The sequence below is a fragment of the Engystomops pustulosus genome, chromosome 10 (genome assembly GCF_040894005.1).
Source record: "Engystomops pustulosus chromosome 10, aEngPut4.maternal, whole genome shotgun sequence".
NCBI classification, from domain to species: Eukaryota; Metazoa; Chordata; class Amphibia; order Anura; family Leptodactylidae; genus Engystomops; species Engystomops pustulosus.
Genome location: NC_092420.1, coordinates 39,149,386 through 39,171,149, shown reverse-complemented (window position 1 = coordinate 39,171,149; position 21,764 = coordinate 39,149,386). Strand labels below are relative to the sequence as shown.

At 43.8% G+C, this 21,764-nt stretch overlaps 1 long non-coding RNA gene across 1 annotated transcript in view; it reads left to right on the top strand.

The window, feature by feature from the left end:
* Positions 1-21,764, top strand: part of LOC140104017 (uncharacterized) — a 156,719-nt gene extending 134,955 nt beyond the window's left edge. The window contains exons 3-5 of the long non-coding RNA XR_011850226.1: positions 1,402-1,513; positions 21,319-21,375; positions 21,480-21,764. This is a non-coding gene — a long non-coding RNA (uncharacterized lncRNA). The remainder of the gene's footprint in view (positions 1-1,401; positions 1,514-21,318; positions 21,376-21,479) is intronic.

The following is a 21,764-nucleotide window of genomic DNA, read 5'->3' as shown; positions in this document are numbered from 1 at the left end:
TACAGTATCACAATAGCGCTATCAAACACACATGTTCAACTCACACAATACCCATATACACTACCACACATCACATGGAGTTTTCAAATAAACTAACAAGATTCTTTGGACTGGGCAATATAGGCATGCAACTCACCGGACGTGGAACGACCCAAACGAGGAGAGACAGAGCAAATTGTAAGAAAAAGCTTCTTACCTTTTTGTGCAGCTGCATGGTCTGTCTGTCCTGAAAGGATTATCCCTAAGTTGTCCGATAGGCGTCATGCAAACCCATGTCGCTGTTCGAGCGCCATGTTTTGTTAGGGAAATATCCCCATATCTCTTAATGTGATGTGTTTCCAATTAATGTATAGTACGAGCTGCTCGGTGAATCACTCAGACCTTCACATGTTTGAGAGAATTCCAATTTATTTAGGTTGCAGACAGTTTTTATAGGTTCTTGAGACAAAGGAACCTACTGACCATACCCACATTCCAATAGCCTTTCCAGGATGTAACTGAAAGATGATCTGTGTACGCGGGGGGGATGGTGGGATACTTGAGTATAGTAAAACACGTGGTATGTGAACACAATAGAAAATGGATTCTATTCCCTCACAACGTCAGCGGGGGGTGTATATACGCCACATCCGCCCACGTCTCCCGTACGGCCAGACGAAGCGCAAGAGTGCCCGAAACGGCCCGTTGCCGGATTTACAGCATGTAGCACCTCCCTGCCCCATGCATCATTTTGAATAAAAAGAAGATTCTCTTATTTGGGTGAGTGCCGCCTTTTCTTCGTCTCTCTTGACTTATATGAATACTTCTTCTTTGGTTGAGCACCACCCGTGCATTAAGAGTGCACCCGACCTGAACGCCACGATATTACAAGGCTGTCTGTGAACTTCCCATGTGAGTCTGGTAGTGCCGACGTTCTCTTCAGATGGTATTCACACCATCTTTTGGACTTTTTTTGTTATTTTAATAAATAGGAGTGTTATATGCAGGTTTATAATTTGAAGGGGATTATACATATACTAAAAATTAGAACACAGGAATAAAATGACTCTACACGTACATTTTGTATAAAAAAGAATGAGAAGGGGCATTAAATAGGTACAATAATTTATTAAAGGGGGCCATATATAAAACAATTGAAGGGGGCCCCATATATTATGTAGTTATGGGGCACCACATTTTTTAGGGGTATTGAATTAATTATTAAGGGACTGTAGTACAGTAATGTATTTAGGGGTCACAATTTAATTTTTGAGTGGTTTTGTTAAGGGGTATCGTGGGTGATAGGGGGAGGGTATCGTGTAACCAATTTTGCTATGTACAATAGGAGACATTTCTGTTATCCAGGTAACAATTACTGTAATTAACTATTATTTTTCTGTTATGTAACTGTATTATTTTTAGGGAGACAGTGTTGGGGATGTGTTGCAGGGAGCTGAAGACATCTGCCTGGAAATTCTGCAGCCAGATTTTACAATGATTCTGGATTTGAAGGAGGAGACATGTCACCTGTGAGGTACTAGATCCTACTTTCCACCTGTGTCCGATCAGTATTGAATTCCTGAGTAACCTCCTAGTGTGAGACAGCTTTCAGCTTATAATAATGTCATATCAATAGGGTCAGTGAGCCAAGTGTTACTTGTCTATGGGGTGTGGGGTTATTGTCATCAGTTCTTATAAAGGTTTTCATCATTTTCTTATTGGTAGTTTGGTGTGGATTACTAACACTTGCATCCCTAAGCACAGCCCAACCACCAGCAGAAATCCAGGGGTAATTCTTATACCATCCTTAAAATTAATGATCTGACATTAAATGACATTTAACAAACTAAAAGGTGTGCACTTGCAGAGGGGGTAGGAGAAAGGCATATGCTTATCTTTTATTTCATTGCTTCACTGCCAGCGTCTAGAAATTCCCTGATTCTAGAATATTTCCATTTACCAGTAGGTGGGCCCCGAAAATCAATTTCACTGATGGGCCCTAGGTACCCTGGTCCGACCCAGCTCCAGGCCCACTAGAAAAGGCTAGGCCCCGGTGGGGGATGTTGCACAAGCTTCGTACAGAAATACAGCACCAAGAACCAAACTAGATGTGAACTATGATCTAAGATCATGGCCAAAAGTTTTGAGAATGAAACAAATATTCATTTTTACAAAGTCTACTGCATCAGGTTAACAGCTTAACAGCTGGATCAGCTTAACAGCAATTAATTGAAAAGTCAATATTTGCCTAGAAAATGAACTTTTTCCCCCAAAACACATTTCAACTTCATTGCAGGCCTGCCTTAAAAGGAGCAGCTAACATTGTTTCAGAGATTGTTCCATTAACACAGGTATAGGGGTTGATGAGGACAGGGCTGGACATCAATCTGTCATGATTAAGTAAGAATCACAACACTGGACACTTTAAAAGGAGGCTGGTGCTTGGCATCATTGTTTCTCTTTTGTTAACCATGATTATCTCTAAAGAAACATGTCCAGTCATCATTGCACTGCACAAAACTGGCCTAACAGGGAAGAGTATCGCAGCTAGAAAGATTGCACCTCAGTCAACATTCTATCGCATCATCAAGGAATTTAAGGAGAGAGGTTCCATTGTTGCCAAAAAGGCTACAGGGCACCCAAGAAGGACCAGCAAGCGCCAGGACGTCTCTTAAAAGTGTTTCGGCTTTGGGATCAGGCTACTAGCAGTGCAGAGCTTGCTCAGGAATGGCAGCAGGCAGGTGTGAGTGCATCTGCTTGCACTGTGAGGTGGAGACTCTTGGAGCAAGGCCTGGTGTCAAGGAGGGCAGCAAAGAAGCCACTTCTCTCCAGAAAAAACAACAGAGACAGACTGATATTCTGCAAAAGGTACAGGGAGTGGACTGCTGAGAACTGGGGTAAAGTCATTTTCTCTGATGAATCCCCTTTCCAATTGTTTGGAACATCTGGAGAAGACAAGGTGAGCGATACCACCAGTCTTGTCTCATGCCAACTGTAAAGCATCATGCAACCATTCATGCGTGGGGTTGCTTCTCAGCCAAGGGAATCGGCTCTCTCACTGTCTTGCCTAAAAACACATCCATGAATAAAGAATGGGACCAGAATGTCCTCCAAGAGCAACTTCTCCCAACTGTCCAAGAGAAGTTTGGTGATCAACAATGCCTTTTTCAGCATGATGGAGCACTTTGCCATAAAGCAAAGGTGATAAATAGAGATGAGCGAACACACTCGTCCGAGCTTGATGCTCATTCGAGCATTAACGTACTCGTAACTGCTCGTTGCTCGGACGAATACTTCGCCAGCTCGAGAAAATGGCATCTCCCGCCGTTTTGATTTTTGGCGGCCAGAAACAGAGCCACTCACAAGCCAGGAGACTCTGCACTCCACCCAGCATGACGTGGTACCCTTACACATCGATAGCAGTGGTTGGCTGGCCTGATCAGGTGACCCTGGAATAGACTAGCCCCTGCCCGCGCTGCTCGCATCATTCTCTGTCTGGATGCCGTTAGGGAGAGAGCTGCTGCTGCTGCAGGGATAGCGTTAGGCTGTTATATTAGCTTACTGTTAGGCAGGAGTGAGTCTACAAGAACCCAACAGCCCTTGTTAGGGCTAGAATAGCGTTATATATATTTTTTTTTTGTTTGCTTATGGCTGGGCTTGCTGGCACTAGTAGTGCAGCTAGTACCATATTGTGACGAATTTGCAGGGAGACTTGTGAACGTTATATTTAGCTCTTAGTGACACACATATCCATCTCAAACACCTAATTCAATCAAACCCCTAATAAATTGTCCCACTAAGGTGTTTGAGATGGATATGTGTGTCACTAAGAGCTAAATATAATATAGTGGGACAATTTATTAGGGGTTTGATTGAATTAGGTGTTTGAGATGGATATGTGTGTCACTAAGTGGGACAATTTATTAGGGGTTTCATTGAATTAGGCACAGTCTGCAGATCTTTTTTTTACTTTAATTTTTTTTTCAGAACTAAAAGTCATCACAGGCAAAGCACAAAATCCAGTTGTGTGCTGTCAGTGTAGGTTAGAAACTAGCCATACAAGAATCCAACAGGCCTTCTAAGGGCTACAATAGCGTTATATATATATATATATTTTTTTTTTCTTTGCTTGTGGCTGGCCTTGCTGGCACTAGTAGTGCAGCTAGTACCATATTGTAACGAATTTGCAGGGAGACTTGTGAACTGTTAGTGACACACATATCCATCTCAAACACCTAAGTGGGACAATTTATTAGGGGTTTGATTGAATTAGGCACAGTCTGACGATTTTTTTTTTTTTTACTTTAATTTTTTTTTCAAAACTAAAAGTCATCACAGGCAAAGCACAAAATCCAGTTGTGTGCTGTCAGTGTAGGTTAGAAACTAGCCATACAAGAATCCAACTCATACACCTAAGTGGGACAATTTATTAGGGGTTTGATTGAATTAGGCACAGTCTGACGATTTTTTATTTTTTTTCAAAACTTAAAGTGACTTAAAATCCAGTTGTGTGCTGTCAGTGTAGGTTAGAAAGTAGGCATACAAGAACCCAACAGCCCTTGTAAGGGCTAGAATAGCGTTATATTTATTTTTTTTTTTTTGCTTGTGGCTGGCCTTGCTGGCACTGGTAATGCAGCTAGTACCATGTTGTGACGAATTTGCAGGGAGACTTGCGAACGTTATATTTAGCTCTTAGTTACAAACATATCCATCTCAAACACCTAAGTGGGACAATATATTAGGGGTTTGATTGAATTAGGCACAGTCTGCTTTTTCATTTTTACTTTTATTTTTTTTTTATAACTCAAAGTCATCAGGCACAGCACAAAATCCAGTTGTGTGCTGTCAGTGTAGGCTAGAAACTAGCCATAACAATAGGATAGCATCGTTTTGTTAAAAAAACAAAAACACAAAAAAAACACCAAAAGAACACAAAGAAAATTTACAGTTTACACTTTAATTTTGAAACTGTTGAACCCGAGGGCTAGGGGTAGAGGACGAGGGCGTCCAACTACTGCAGGGGTCAGAGGCCGTGGTCCTGGGCGGGGTGAGACACCACCTGCTGATGAGGGAGCAATGGGACGCCGCAGAGCTACACTCCCTAGGTTCATCATGTCTCAAGTTACTGGGACTCGTGGTAGAGCACTGTTGAGGCCAGAACAGTGCGAACAGGTGATGTTGTGGATTGCGGACAATGCTTCTAGCCATTTGTCCACCAGTCAGTCTTCCACGCAGTCCACCCATGTCACCGAAATCAGCACTCCTCCAGCTCCTCCACCTCAGCCTCCTTCCCCCCAGTCTGCCCCCTCCCAGGAAAATTTGGTATTTGAACCGGCATACTCTGAGGAACTGTTTTCTGGACCCTTCCCAGAGTCACCAACCACTTGTCCGATTGCTGCTGAGCTCTTTTCCGATGCCCAGGTTTTCCACCGGTCGCAGTCTGTGGGTGATGATGACATTGTTGACGTACTGGAAGAAATGTGTAAAGAGGTGTCGGACGATGAGGAGACACGGTTGTCAGACAGTGGTGAAGTTGTTGTCAGGGCAGGAAGTCCGAGGGGGGAGCAGACTGAGGGATCGGAGGACGATGAGGTGACAGACCCAAGCTGGGTGAACACAGTGCTTCTGAGACGGAGGCGAGTCCTATAGCAGAACAGGTTGGAAGAGGCAGTGGTGGGGCCAGACAGAGAGGCAGGGCCAGAGCTGGTGCATCAGCGCCAAATGTTTCACGTAGTGAAGCTCCCGTGGTGAGGGCTAGATTTTCGGAAGTCTGGAGGTTCTTTAAAGAAACACCAGATGACCGACGGACTGTGGTGTGCAACCTGTGCCACACCAGGATCAGCAGAGGTTCCACCACTACCAGCTTAACCACCACCAGTATGCACAGGCATATGAATGCTAAACACCCCACTCAATGGAACCAAGGCCGTTCACCTCCGGCCGGGCACATCACTGCTCCTTCCCCTGTGTCACTTGCTGCCTCTGCTAGTCAGCCCCCTCTCCAGGACCCCGGCCCAAACACCTCCCGTGCGAAAACCACACCTTCGCCTCTACGATCCTCCACAGCATCCACCAATGTCTCCATGCGCAGCGTTCAGCTCTCCATACCCCAGACGCTGGAGCGCAAGAGGAAGTACAGTGCAAAAGAAAAAGTGTTTTTGTGATGCACACTATCCCCTATAGGAGCTGCCAAACAGTCACAGATGGATCCCACATCTAGCAATTAGTAAAAATAAAACAGTCTGACCGGAGCTCCTTGTGTGTCCTTTTATATATCCTTTGATAAATCGATGATTTCACTCCTTTCCCAACTATGTTCCAAATTCTTCAGTACACTTCCACACAAACGGTATTTGGATGGGAATAGATCGCTATTCAGACAGTTTTAAGCTGCGTTTTCTTGCATCCTGTAGCCAAATAGTGTACAGCTACTATAGGAGAGATTAAGCAGCAGATAGGGTAGTATGTTCAAATATATGGAGTTTATTTTATTAAAACATACTCACAAAATAGAATAAAAACATGCGCATATAAAATCCACCATGTGGACGCCAGACTCGCTAGTTCGCCCGACCCAGGGTTTCGCTACCACGGCTTCTTCCGTCCCATCCAAATACCGTTTGTGTGGAAGTGTACTGAAGAATTTGGAACATAGTTGGGAAAGGAGTGAAATCATCGATTTATCAAAGGATATATATAAAGGATATATATATAAGGACACACAAGGAGCTCCGGTCAGACTGTTTTATTTTTACGAAGTACAGTGCAACCCACACGCCCAAGCCCTCAACGTCCACATCTCCAAACTACTTAGCCTGGAGATGCTGCCCTATAGGCTGGTAGAGACCGAGACCTTTTCCAACCTCATGGCGGCGGCCGCCCCTCGGTATTTGGTCCCCAGCCGCCACTACTTTTCCGGATGTGCCGTCCCAGCCCTGCACCAGCACGTGTCAGACAACATCATCCGTGCCCTGACCAACGCTGTTTCTGACAAGGTCCACCTGACCACGGACACGTGGACGAGTGCTGCTGGGCAGGGCCACTATATATCGCTGACGGCACATTGGGTTAACTTGGTGGAGGCTGGGACCGAGTCTGACCCTGGGGCTGCTCATATACTGCCGACGCCGAGGATTGCGGGGCCTACTTTGGTCCAGGTCTCTCAGGCCTACTATGCCTGAGGTGGAATTCAACATTAACCATGTTTTCCAGAGTTTACCAGCAGCGCAGAGCGATTGTAGACTGCCAGATGTAAACTTCCACCAGTACTGGTAGTCAGGTCAGTCAGCTTCCTCAAGTCTACAATGAGGACGTGGATGTCTGATATCTTTCAGGTGCTGAGTAACTTTGAGGAGTCAACACAGATGGTCAGTGGTGATGCCGCCATCATCAGCCTCACCATCCCGCTGCTTGGCCTGTTGAAAAACGCTCTGGTCAGCATGAAGTCAGAAGCTTTGCGCTCGTCACAAGAGACGGGGGAAGAAGATTCCCTTGTTGATAGCCAAAGCACCCTCAGGTCTGTTTCTCAGCGCATATCGGAGGAGGTGGAGGAGGATGATGAGGAAGAAGAGGAGAGCCAGATCTTGTTGCAGTGAGCTCTGTAGATTTTTGTGGCAGATAACCTTTAAAAGAAGCATCAGAAAAGCGAGTGTGGGAGCTTGGTGGCGAGTGTGCATTGATCTGAAGTGTGTGCAGTGTCTTAAGTGTGACTTACATTTAAGGGACTTAAGTTTGAGGGGCTTTAGCAGGTAACTGCTGTGTTTTGTGTTACTCTGACTGTAGATTCTTCTTTCTGTGCATATTTCTATTGTAATTCCCATTAGAATAATGGACTCCATAAGTGGCATTGCTACACGGTGTACATCCTGTGCCATGTATGCTTTCCTTGAACAGCCGTTTGAGGGGGAATACTGCTGTGTGGGGTGTGTGAAAATTGCTTATCTGGAAGCCCAGATTCTGGATCTAAATGAGCAAGTTTCAAGGCTGCGGGCAATTGATAATATGGAACGAAGTTTGCTGCTCCTGGAGCACAAACTCTCTGGGGAAGATGGGTGTGGGGAGGGAAGTATGGAGGTGCAGAGTGAGGGGGCAGCTAGTTGGGTAACATGTAGAAGGCGGGGTAGAGGGAAGAGTTGTAGGGAGTCTAGTCCTGATCTGGTGCACCCCAATAAGTTTGCCAGGCTGGCGGATGAGGGGGATATCAGCTCTGGGGTAGCAATGCTGCAGAAAGACGTGGTCGCTAGCAACCAGGGGAATGTCTGCTCTGGTAAGAAGGGTAATGGGAGCACAGGCAAGGTCAGACAGGTGCTGGTAGTGGGAGATTCGATTATTAGGGGAACACACAGGGCAATCTGTCACAAAGACCGTGCATACCGAACAGTGTGTTGTTTGCCGGGTGCTCGGGTTCGGCATGTTGCGGATCAGGTTGACGGATTACTGGGAGGGGCTGGTGAGGAACCAGCGGTCATGGTCCACATTGGCACTAATGACAAAGTAACAGGTAGGTGGAAGGTCCTTAAAAATGATTTCAGAGATTTAGGCCATAAGCTCAGGTAATTTTCTCCGAAATACTGCCTGTACCACGTGCCACACCAGAAAGGCAGCGCGAGATCAAGGAGGTACATAAGTGGCTCAAAAGTTGGTGTAGGAAGGAGGGTTTTGGAGGAGGGTTTTGGGTTCATGGAGAACTGGACTGACTTTTCTGTCGGCTACAGGCTCTACAGTAGGGATGGGCTGCACCTCAATGGGGAGGGGGCCGCTGTTTTAGGGGAAAAAATGGCTAGAAGGTTGGAGGAGTGTTTAAACTAGAGACCTGGGGGGAGGGCAACTACACTTGTGCAGGGCAAATAGACAGTGTACATAGAGAGCTGGGAAGAGTCATAGTCCATGGGGGAGGAAGGGGGGTTGGAATGAGATTGGGGAATAAGGACAAAAGGAATACGGACAGGGAAAACCATATAAAGTGTATGTACACAAATGCCAGAAGCCTCACAAACAAAATGGAGGAACTGGAACTCTTGATGTTGGAGCGGAAATATGATATAGTGGGTATCAGCGAGACATGGCTGGACAGTAGCTATGACTGGGCTGTTGCTATAGATGGTTATAGTCTTTTTAGAAAGGATCGTATAAATAAAAAAGGGGGAGGGGTTTGTTTATATGTGAATTTTCGCCTCAAGCCCGTCCTGCGAGATGACATCAGTAACACAAATGCAAATGTGGAGTCCCTATGGGTGGAGATAAGGGGAGGGAAAAAGAATAATAAAATATTACTAGGGGTTTGTTATAAGGCTCCAAATATAATGGAGGCAGCAGAGGAAATGCTGATAAGTGAAATGGATGCGGCTTCAAAGCATGGTGAAGTACTTATCATGGGGGACTTCAATTACCCAGATATTGACTGGGGGGCAGATACCTGCAGGTCCTTCAAAGGCAGCAGGTTCTTGTCAACAACAAAAGACAATTACCTGTCGCAACTAGTCCAGGAGCCAACAAGAGGGGGGGCACTGCTGGACCTTATCCTTACCAACAGACCTGATAGGGCAGTGATGGCGAACCTTTTCGAGACCGAGTGCCCAAACTACAGCCAAAATCCACGTATTTACCGTGAAGTGCCAACATGGAATTTTAAGTAGTAACTTATTGCTACCTGTTCTTCCACATCTTTCATTTGTATTGGCCTTTCCTCTCTGTAGAGGAAGAATAATTGGTCGAGCAGGATGACCTCCAAAGACATTGCAGTTCTTTCAACAGTTCTCAGTTTTCCCACAGCCAATCTAGTGTCGCTGTAAAATAGCACTGAGAGCAGCATTTCTTAAGTTGCCTGGGACTGCAAGATTTGGTGGATTTGATCCATATTCTGTCCTGGGGTGATGGCCCGAGTGCCCACAGAAATGGCTCTGAGTGCCACCTCTGGCACCCGTGCCATAGGTTCGCCACCACTGTGATAGGGTATCAAAACTACACGTTGGGGGGAACCTGGGGAATAGTGATCATAATATTATTGATTTTGTATTATGCTTTACTAAGAGCGTTAGTGAAGGGGCAACCAACACTCTAAACTTCAGGAGGGCAAATTTTCAGCAACTAAGGGAAGACCTTAAAGGCATAGACTGGGATAATGTCCTCAAAGACAAAAGTACACCCCAAAAATGGGACTTTTGCTTATATATTCTGAAAAAGTCCTGTGAGAAACACATACCTTATGGGAAAAAGCATAAAAGGAACAAGAAAAAGCCTATGTGGCTAACTAGTCTTGTAAGGAAAGCAATAAGCGAGAAAGATAAAGCGTTTAAGGTGCTAAAACGTGAAGGTAGCGATGAGGCATTACAGGATTATGGAGAGAAAAATAAATCCTGTAAAAAGCAGATAAAGGCCGCAAAAATAGAGACTGAGAGAAATATTGCCAGGGAGAGCAAAAATAATCCCAAATTATTTTTCAAGTATATAAATGATAAGAAACTAAAAACAGAGAGTGTGGGTCCCCTTAGAAATAACATGGGGGTCATGGTGGAAGGAGATGAGGAAAGGGCCAATCTACTGAATGTCGCCTTCTCAACTGTCTTTACCCAGGAAAATCCCCTGGTGGAAGACACAATGAGGAATAATGTTAATTCTTTTTATAATGTCAACAGTTTAACCCAGGAAGAGGTACGGCGCCGCCTCGCAACCACTAAGATAGATAAATCACCTGGGCCAGATGGCATACACCCCCGGGTTCTGCATGAATTATGTACGGTGATAGACAAACCGTTATTTTTAATATTTGAAGATTCACTGAGGACTGGTTATGTTCCACAGGACTGGCGCATAGCAAATGTGGTACCAATATACAAAAAAGGATCAAATAGCGATCCTGGAAACTACAGACCCGTGAGTCTAACTGCTGTGGTGGGGAAAATATTTGAGGGGTTTATTAGAGATGCTATCCTGGAGTATCTCACTGTGCACAACCTTATAACCCAGCGTTAGCATGGGTTTATGAGAGATCGGTCCTGTCAGACTAATCTGATTGGTTTCTACGAGGAGGTAAGTTCAAGACTGGATCTGGGGGACACTGTGGATGTTGTATATCTGGACTTTTCAAAGGCATTTGACACCGTGCCACATAAAAGGTTGGTATATAAAATGAGACTGCTGGGAATAGGAGAAAATCTGTGTATTTGGGTAAGTAATTGGCTTAGTGATAGAAAACAGAGGGTGGTCATTAATGGCACATTCTCAGATTGGGTTGATGTTACCAGTGGAGTGCCACAGGGGTCAGTATTGGGGCCACTTCTTTTTAATATTTTTATTAATGACCTTGTAGTGGGTTTACGCAGTCAAGTTTCAATATTTGCAGATGATACTAAGCTGTGTAAAGTAATAAATACTGAGGTCGATAGTTTAGCATTACAGAGGGATTTGTGGAAGCTTGAGGGATGGGCAGAGAAATGGTTGATGAGGTTTAATGTAGATAAATGTAAAGTTATGCACTTGGGCCATGGAAACAAAAAGTATAATTATTTTCTAAACGGTCAATTACTTAGTAAAACTGAAGCTGAAAAGGACTTGGGGGAATTGGTGGATGGTAAACTTAATTTTAGTGACCAGAGCCAGGCGGCTGCTGCTAAAGCAAATACAATAATGGGATGTATCAAGAGAGGAATAGATTCTCATGATAAAGACATAGTTTTGCCCTTATACAAATCCCTGGTCAGACCACACATGGAATATTGTGTACAGTTTTGGGCACCAGTGTATAAAAAGGATATAGTAGAGCTGGAACGGGTGCAGAGGAGAGCAACCAGGATTATTAGGGGAATGGGGGAACTAGAATACACTGACAGATTAAAAAATTTGGGATTATTCAGTTGAGAAAAAAGACGACTGAGGGGAGACCTCATTACAATGTACAAATACCTGAACGGACAGTACAAGGATCTCTCCAAAGATCTTTTTATACCTCGGCCTGTGACCAGGACAAGGGGGCATCCTCTACGCTTAGAGGAGAGGCGATTTTACCATCAACATAGACAAAGGTTCTTTACTGTAAGAGCAGTGAGACTGTGGAACTCTCTGCCACAGGAGGTTGTTATGGCGGACTCTATGTACATGTTCAAGAGAGGCCTGGATGCCTTTCTGGAGAGAAAAAATATCACGGATTATGGAGATAAAACATTTATTTAATTCTTAAAGGTTGGACTTGATGGACTTGCGTCTCCTTCCAGCCTTATATACTATGATACTATGATACTATGAATGTTGGCGAGACAGAAGAGGGGAGCATTGCTCAGTCCTTCACTGTTCAGCGTGTATGGGCAGAAGAAGAGGAGTTGGAGGAGGAGAAAATGGACAGTCAGGCCAGTGAGGGGAGTGAATTCTTGCGAGTTGGGTATTCACTCTCCTGGACCCACGGCACAAGCAAAATCTTTCCACTCTCATCCCTGGAGAGGAAAGGAGTGTGAGAATGCATGAATACCAGCAGGCCCTGGTGCACAAGCTGAAACAGTATTTCCCTTCTGACAGCTCTAGCGGCCGAGAACGTACTTCTGCGGGACAAGTTGCGAGGGAGAGTAGGCGAGCAGGCAGCTTGTCCAACACTGGCAGGGGTACGCTTTACAAGGCCTTTGCCGGTTTTATGTCACCCCAGCAAGACACTGTCACCTGTCCCCAGTCTCGGCAGAGTAGGGCTGATCTTTACAGAAAGATGGTGAGGGAGTACGTAGCTGACCATACCATCGTCCTAAATGATCACACAGCTCCCTACAACTACTGGGTTTCAAAGCTGGACATGTGGCATGAACGGGCGCTGTACGCCTTGGAGGTTCTTGCCTGCCCTGCCGCTAGCGTGTTGTCTGAGCGGGTTTTCAGTGAAGCTGGTGGCATCATCACCGATAAGCGTACACGCCTGTCAACTGACAGCGCTGACAGGCTGACACTTATCAAGATGAATAAAGCCTGGATTTCTCAGGATTTCCATTCTCCACCAGGTGAAAGAAGCTCAACCTGAATAATGTATGCACTCCTCCTCCTCATTTTCCTCCTTCTCCTCCTCTTTGTACACTAAAGCAGAGGAAACTGGCTATTTTTTGCCAGGGCCAACTGGCTCTAGGTATAGTACTCTATGTATTTAATTTTTCTGGAGGGCCACCTACCTGGTCCTCTGTTTTAAACAATTTTTGGGAGTGCCAGATACAGGTACTCTATGTATTTAATTTTTCTGGAGGGCCACCCACCCGGTCCTCTGGTTTGAAAACTTTTTTGGACTGCCACATATAGGCACTCAATCTATTTAATTTTTCTGGAGGACCACCTACCTGCTCCTCTGGTTTGAAAACTTTTTTGGACTGCCACATACAGGCACTATCCAAATTTAATTGTCTCCATAGCAGCCTCCACACATCGTCTTTATAGCTGCCTCCACACGTTGTCTCCTTTGCTACCTCCACACATCATCTCCATTGCTGCCTCCCAAAGTCGTCCATATAGCTGCCTCCATACATCGTCCCCTTAGCAAACGAGCTGTGTCAGGCAGAATTTTGGCTTGTTTTCATGGCTTCCACATCAAACTTGTTAACTTTGTCGCCACCCTGCTGTGTTATCCACAAAATATACTGGCGAACTTTTATCATTTACCGATATTATTTCAGCGATTCTTGCGCATTCATTCTCCTCACCCACCATAACCAAGCCAATTACTTATAAGAACAGTACTACACTTGATCTTATCCAAAAGGTTCTTAGAAGTGCTGTTTGTTGCCCCTGCCTGCTTTGAAAATGATACTTTTTTCAAAGGAAACGCTTCTGGCCCCCAGGCCCATTTTGGGTGGGGAGGAGCCGAGAGACAGGGGCTTGGACAGGCGGAAGCTCGCCTGGCAGCGGACCGCCAGCTCCATCCCAATATTAGGCAGCCTCAGAGGCATCCATGCATACTGCCCCTGCTGTTTCCTGTCCATTTCGCCTCCACGATCTTCCACAGCGTCCACCAATGTCTCCATGCACAACTTTCAACTGTCTATATCCCAGACGCTGGAGCACGAGAGGAAATACAGCACATCATCCCCTTATCAAACGAGCTGTGTCAGGCAGAATTTTCAGGTGTTTCACCAGATACATAATGGAACTCGTTGCATCTGTTGCCGCCATGCTGGAGACCTGAAGTTTCAATCATAGCAGTGCAATATGGATGCCCCATACTGTCACTCTTAATCATGGTAGTCGTCTCCATGGCTTCCTCCACATGTCGTCCCCTTATCAAACGAGTTGTGTCAGGCTCATTTTTCGGGTGTTTCACCAGATACGTTATGGTCACTATGTCGCCACCATGCTGTGTTATCGACTAAATATACCGTCAACCTTTTGTTCACATAGGAAATCATTTCAGCGCTTCTTGCTCACCGCCTTTGGTTCCTCTCTGCCACCCATTGGTTTGAAGCATGATTCCATTTAGGGTATGTCGCCATGCCACTCTCTAGCCTGCCTCTGCATGCCGTCTTCTATAGTGTCAGGGTCAATTATTTGATGTTTTAGATGCGATTAAGCAGCCTCAGAGGCATCCATGCATGCTGCCCCTGCTGTTTCCTGTCCATTTCCGTGGTGTTTCCATCATTTTCTGAGGTTTCAAGGTGTTTGGCCAAGCTTCCCTGTGCAGACCCTTGGTCCCCTTGAAAAATGCTCGAGTCTCCCAATTACTTCAATGGGGTTCGTTATTCGAGACGAGCACTCGAGCATCGGGAAAAGTTCGTCTTGAATAATGAGCACCCGAGCATTTTAGTGCTCGCTCATCTCTAGTGATAAGTAAATGGCTCAGGGAACAAAACATAGAGATTTTGGGTCCGTGGCCTGGAAACTCCCCAGATCTTAATCCCATTGAAAACTTGTGGTCAATCATCAAGAGACGGATGGACAAACCAAAACCAACAAATTGTGACAAAATGCAAGCGTTGATTGTGCAAGAATGGACTGCTATCAGTCAGGATTTGGTCCAGAAGTTGATTGAAAGCATGCCAGGGAGAATTGCAGAGGTCCTGAAGAAGAAGGGTCAACACTGCAAATATTGACTTGCTGCATTAACTCATTCTAACTGTCAATAAAATATTTTGTTACTCGTAATATGATTGCATTTGTATTTCTGTCTGTGATAAAAACATCTGACTAACACACATAAAAACCAGAGGGCAACAGATCATGTGAAAATATAATATTTCTGTCATTCTCAAAACTTTTGGCCATGACTGTAGTTTTAGAATGGGAGGAAAAAACTGGTGAGATCTGCACTGGGGGTTTTCCAGTCAAATGCAATCACCAAACCATCGATGCATCCACAATTCATATAAATAGTTTGTTAGCAGGATGTATACATTAAAAATTAACTTTTATTCTTTATCAAGTAAAAATTTTCAACAATAAATATAAAGTGCATTACCGCCTAACCAGTCACTATCAGAGAGGGAATATACACGAGCCATATATTCCCTCTCTGATCCCCGTCTAGCTAAGTGTAGCAGCAATAGCTACAGTAGCAGATAGGGATCAATGAGTTATGTAATTCCCCTGATGATTGCATCTTATGGTACATGAAACACGTAGGGAGTCTTTGACATTTAGCAATTAGGGATTAACAGCTGCTGCTAGGGACAGCTTTGGGACTGTCCTTGTCAGGACAGGAGCAACTGGGACACCAGGTAATAAGCTGATTATAGGGAATAATTGTCTCCCCGTGGATCAAGAACCATCACGCAGAAGACTGGTGAGATCCAATCTATCTATTCTCTTGCTGTTCCCTATTGATGAATTTGATATTGGAGTCATGAATTTTTGAATATTGGAGTTTGTGAGTGCCAAACTTTGTAACTAATGGTTTTTCAGGGATATACCTGAACTAGTGAAAATCATTTATTGATTCAAAGTGATTTGTGGTTTCTATCTATCCGGTTCTGGTGACTGGTTAGTCGGTAATGCACTTTATATTTATTGTTGGATATTTTTACTTGATAAAGAATAAAAGTTAATATAGAAAGGGAGGACATCAATTGGTGGGAGTGGTCATTCTCCTGTTATCCTGAAACTAACAATGTCAAAATAACAGATAAAAGTATAAAACATGCATCCATATTTATAAATAAAGAATAATTAGCTAGCAAGGTTTGTGATGCATATTTAACTTGACACATTTGTTAAAGAACATCTACCACCAAAATCAAACATGATAAATCAGAGACACTTACTCATAGATTCAGGCAACATGACTATGGTTATCTTTCTATACTTGTTATCCGTGGCCTCCTTTCTTCTAAAATAAACTTTTACAATTATTCTAATGAGCCTGAGGGTCTCTGGTAGGTGTTTCCTGGGCACCTCAGTGCTGTTGCTTCACAGGCTGTTACAGTGATCAGGTCTCTCCACCCCCTGCACTTCCTGCTGCTAGTAGATTACACAGGCAGAGAGAAGGAGAGAGCAGGGCATTGGGTAAGACATGTAACAGCCCTTCAGGCACATTAGCTTAATTTTAAAAGTTGATTTTAGATAGGAGGCCATGGATAACAAATATAAGATGTTTACCACATTCGCGGTGTCTGGATCTAGGAGAAAGTTCCCTGGCTTAACATGCTTGATTCTGATAGTGTATTTTCTTTCACCATTTACCTGACATTTGGCAAAGGTAAGGGCGGTGTGTGGACACCACCATTTTGGATAGGAATGTATTTCCCATGTCATTGGGGAGATTTGAGTGAAGGTAAGTGCAATTTTCTCAACAAATTTTTTTTTTAAATGCGGCGTTTTTTTCCGAATCTGTCGGGTTTTTGTTCGGCCACGCCCCCCGATTTCCGTCGCGTGCATGCCGGCGCCGATGCGCCATAATCCGATCGCGTGTGCCAAAATCCCGGGGCAATTCTTGAAAAACGCCGCAAATCGGAAATATTCGGGTAACACGTCGGAAAACGCGAATCGGGCCCTTAGTAAATGACCCCCATTGTGACAGTCGGATAGCAGTGGAATGCATGGAAGCATAGCATCAAACAGCAAAGTAAACCCACATCAGCAGTATTGGTCACAGAACTGGGAGCATATTCAACAATAATACAATAGTCAGACAACAACAAGCAACCATACAGACCGATATACACACAAGAGAAACACTCTCACCCCTTCCCCCACCCCCTCACAAACAGAGGAAGATCAGCAGGTTTTAAGGCAGTCACACCAGCAGTGTGAGGAATCACACAGCACCTCAACCAGATGAGGTCAAGCTTCTGGGGACACTTCCTATTGATATATAATGAACGATAATGGGGGATAGAACTATTAATAAGAATGATCCTTCCATGACATTATCACTACCTTACAGGCGTAATAGAGAACAAACCGAAAAGAGATCTTGTCATAATGGCTATGTATAACATCATTTATAATTCTCAGGTGACAGACAGATAGAAAACAAAAAATCTTAATTTAAAATTTTACAACAAATGTTAAATTTAAATGGAAAATTTCAACTTCAAATTCATTTCAAACTTTGTCATTGTGCCACGATGTGGCCTCCCCTGTTGTTGCCAGCTCCAGAATTTGTAATCATGCCACTCTCTGACCTCATGCTGCTGCTGGTGCCACCTTTGCAGTTCTTTTTTGGCAAAGACATGATATTTTCAGGAAAACTATAATGTATGGTGCATGTGGCGTCTCTAATCTTCAAATTAAAATTTAAATGAAAAATTTCAACTTCAAATTCATTTCAAACTTCGTTATTGTGCAATATTGTGGCTTCCCCTGCTGTGGGCTCTGTGGGCCCCTGCTCCACGCTCTGTCATTGTGCCACTCTGTAGCCTACCATGTTGCCGCCTCCTCCATACTGTCATTGTGCCACTCTGTAGCCTACCAGGTTGCTGCCACCTCCACACTGTCATTGTGCCACTCTGTAGCCCCCTGCTGCTGCTGCCACCACCTCCACGCTCTGTCATTGTGGCCTACTATGTTTCCGCCACCTCCATAATTTGTCATTGTGCCACTCTGCGGCCTACTGATGCTGCTGCCAACTGACCGCTGTCTCCCTGGAACACCCTGTGATTTCCAAAATGCTTCTTTCACCCTCCATCGCTCTATGTTATTGCCACTATGTTTGGTTTTCCCCTTTATTTCATGTGTCAGAAGGAATGAAAAGCCTCAGGATTGATAGCCAAAAGCAGGAGTGGATACAGAACACAGATGACATGCAAATATCCCATTTGCTGGTCATCTCTGTTTTGGATCCACTCCTTTTTGTTTTTGGCTTTAGCAATACTGATGATGGATTATTGACCGTTTGAGAGCGGACACTGATGGATGAAATGAAGGGCAAAAGGATCAGTGATGTCATTGCAAGATTACTGCCATCACCCTCTGCACTCTTTTGGGGTGCTTCTACATGTATCCGCTGTGAGAAAGTAAGAGGTGTTGTGTGGGAAAACCACTATCTGTCTTACAGGCAGATAAAATGCAGGTGGTAAAAGCCCTGTATTTGTCTGCAGTAACCCAAGGGTTAATGCAGACATATAATAAGCAGAAAGTCTGTTTGGTCCATGTTGGCCTAGCTAACATGGACACATTGGTAATGTCCGTACTGGGCCTGCTTATTATGGAGTAGGGGTAGGCTAGTAGTGGGACTCCTACTCCACCCGGGCTTCGGTCTTTGGCTTTTGTATAACCCACAGGTGTGGTTCCCGGGCCTCGTTAGAGCCTGATTTAGTCTGCAGGCCAGAAGCAGTAGGTGAGGCACTACCTGGAGAGCTGAAGGCTGGACCGTGTTTACACAGCAAAGGTAACTGAATGCCTCCTGATATTCTGCTGGCCTGCGTCTGTCTCTTCTTCCTGCACTGCTACAAAGCATCTACCAGAGCAATTCCCCACACCGCCTTTAACAGAACAGGTTCTGTTGTAATCTATGGAATCATCTTATGATAGTATAAAAAGAGTTTAAGTTATAGTGGGATCTTGGCCCTCAGCTCAGTCCTTTCAAGCTGGCACAGACTCTTACCTTGTCACGCTGCATTCCCACTTCACTTATTTGGTCAAGTGCTCATGGAATTGAACAGTCAAGCAATTCTAAGAGTGGTGGCTGTCATGTGTGTGTCATACTAAAACACAGCATTGTTTGAAGACCAAACCACGCTCCTTATGCATATTTAAGCATGGCACAACGTTCTACAACACCCTACAGGCTCCCTGCAGCCAGGAAATACCTGTTTTTAACGTGATTCGTCATGATTCGAATCGGCTACCTGGCTTCTGCAGATTCGTTACAATGAGGCAGTGGCTCATTGTAATGAATGAGCTGCAAAAATGCCATATACTGCAATACAGTAGAATTTCAGTATATGATAGGAACGATCAGACAATCTAAAGTTAATGTACCCTAGAGGGTCTAAAAAACAGTAAAAAAATAATAAATTTAAAAAATAAGTACAAATCATCCCCTTTCTATAGAACTGATAGTAAAACGTAATAAACAGTAAAAATCACAGACACATTAGGTATCGTCATGTCCCAAAATGCCCGATCTATCAAAATATAAAAACGGTTACGGTCGGCGGTGACCTCCGAGACGGGAAATGGCGCCCAAATGTACGTAATGCGACTTTTACACCTTTTTACATCACATAAAAAATGGAATAAAAAATAATCAAAATGTCGCACAGACCTCAAAATGGTAGCAATGAAAACGTCGGCTCATTTCACAAAAAATGACACCTTACACAGCTCCGTGCACCAAAGTATGAAAAAGTTATTAGTGTCAGATGGCAAAAATTTTTTTTCTTTTTTGTACGCATTCGTTTTATTTTTGAAACTGTATTAAAACACAATAAAACCTATATAAACCTATAAAGTAGAGGTGTTATTTGGAGCGCACAATCAAAAACTGAGCCCACAAGAACGCACATGCGTTTTTTTTTTCAATTTTTCCATATTTGGATTTTTATTTCAGCTTTGCAGTACACGGCATGTTAAAATACATAACATTACGGGAAAGTAAAATTTGTTACGCACAAAATAAGTCATCACACAGCTCTGTACACATAATAATGAAAAAGTTATGGATTTTTGAAGGTGGAGAGCGAGAAATGAGCGAAAAAACCCTGCGTCCTTAAGGGGTTAAAGTTCAAAGGTATTTGTATATCACAACACCTTTAATAATCCTGATAACTTCTTTCCAATAACTTTCATTAAATGGACAAAACCAGAGAATATGCACATCATCAGCTTTCTCCCTACCGCATCTTTTACAACAAACAGTTTCTCCAGAAAATTTTTAAATTTTTTTAGGTGTGTAATATGTTCTTTGGAGAATGGATAATTGGGCCAGTCAGCGATACATTCTGCTGTGCCCAGATCGTAATTACAAAAATCATATCAATATACCTCGTTCAACATACTTACGATCAACACGCACATGTCAGAAAACAAGCCAGATGATTAACGAACCAGCTTCACTTCACACTATTATGGTCCATATAGGCTTCCGTAGTTGTAGTTCTACAGACGCCATTTTGGTAGTTTTTAGATTAGATACCGATCATTTTAGTGGATAGTAAATAAGTTCATCTTGATAAATGATTAATTATATATAAAGTCATTGGGGGATATTTATCATACGCTGGCGGTCGTGCGCCAGCGTATGATAGCCCCGCCGCAGCAAATTCGCAGCCCGATACATGAAGAGGCTTCTGCCTCTTGATGTATAGGGCTGCCAGTTGCGCAGCGTAGAAAAAAACGCAACCGGCGACTTTTCACGTATGAAAAGTTGCCGGCGACTGCGCAGGCGCGGGGACAGTAACGCCCCACGCCGGCCCACTCCAGTCCGGCCGCGCCCCCCCTTCAAGCCCCACTGGCGTGAAGGTGGCGGATTGTGAAAAATAATCGCAAAAGCTAGCAATAAGCTAGCATTTGCGATTATTTCAGGGCCTCTGCGCCACTGGCGGTGTGCAGAGGTCCTGATAAATATCCCCGATTGTTTTAGTTATGTATTGTTATAACCTTTAATGTATCCAATTTTATACTATTCTATAAAATTTTGAAATAATTTTATACATCGATTTTTTTATTTTTTTTTTGGGAATCCATTTGTATTTCTGTAATCCTCTACCGGAATATGTACTCTTTAAATACAGTCCGCAACGGAAGTATTGTAATGCAACTGATGAAGAATCCGTTTTACTAACTTCTTGTATTTTTAAACATTTTGCACGTGTTATAATTATAAATAAATATAAAAAATGTTTAAATAAACCATTGTTGGAATTAAACATGCTGGAGCCTATGTGGATTAACGGGAGAATCCAATAGACGCCCATATTAGAGTGATTATCTGTTACTTTGCTTTGTCAGTGTTCTCCCTGCGGCAGCGGACAGTTCCAATTACCACCATCTGCACAACCCAAGAAGGTGAGTGACAACTTGCACAACAGCTGCATAAATTAATCACCCTGGGATAATCTACACATTGCGCGCCCCTAACTCTTGTCTTTTCTTATTCTTGGTATTTACAGATTAACCTTCTATTGTGAGACAACTCTCAGTTTATGTATTCTTATATTCATAGAAAGCCCGGGAAACCAGGGATAATTCTGATACCATCCCTAACATTTATGCCCTGAGATACCATGACTCCTGTACAAAAGCCAATAGCCATGCACTAGCGTAAAGGGAAGGAAAAGGTGATTACAGGCAGTCCCCGGGTTACGTACAGGATAGGTTCTGTAGGTTTTTTCTTAAGTTTAATTTTTATGTAGGTCAGAACTGTATATTTTATAATTGTAACCCCACCCAAACAT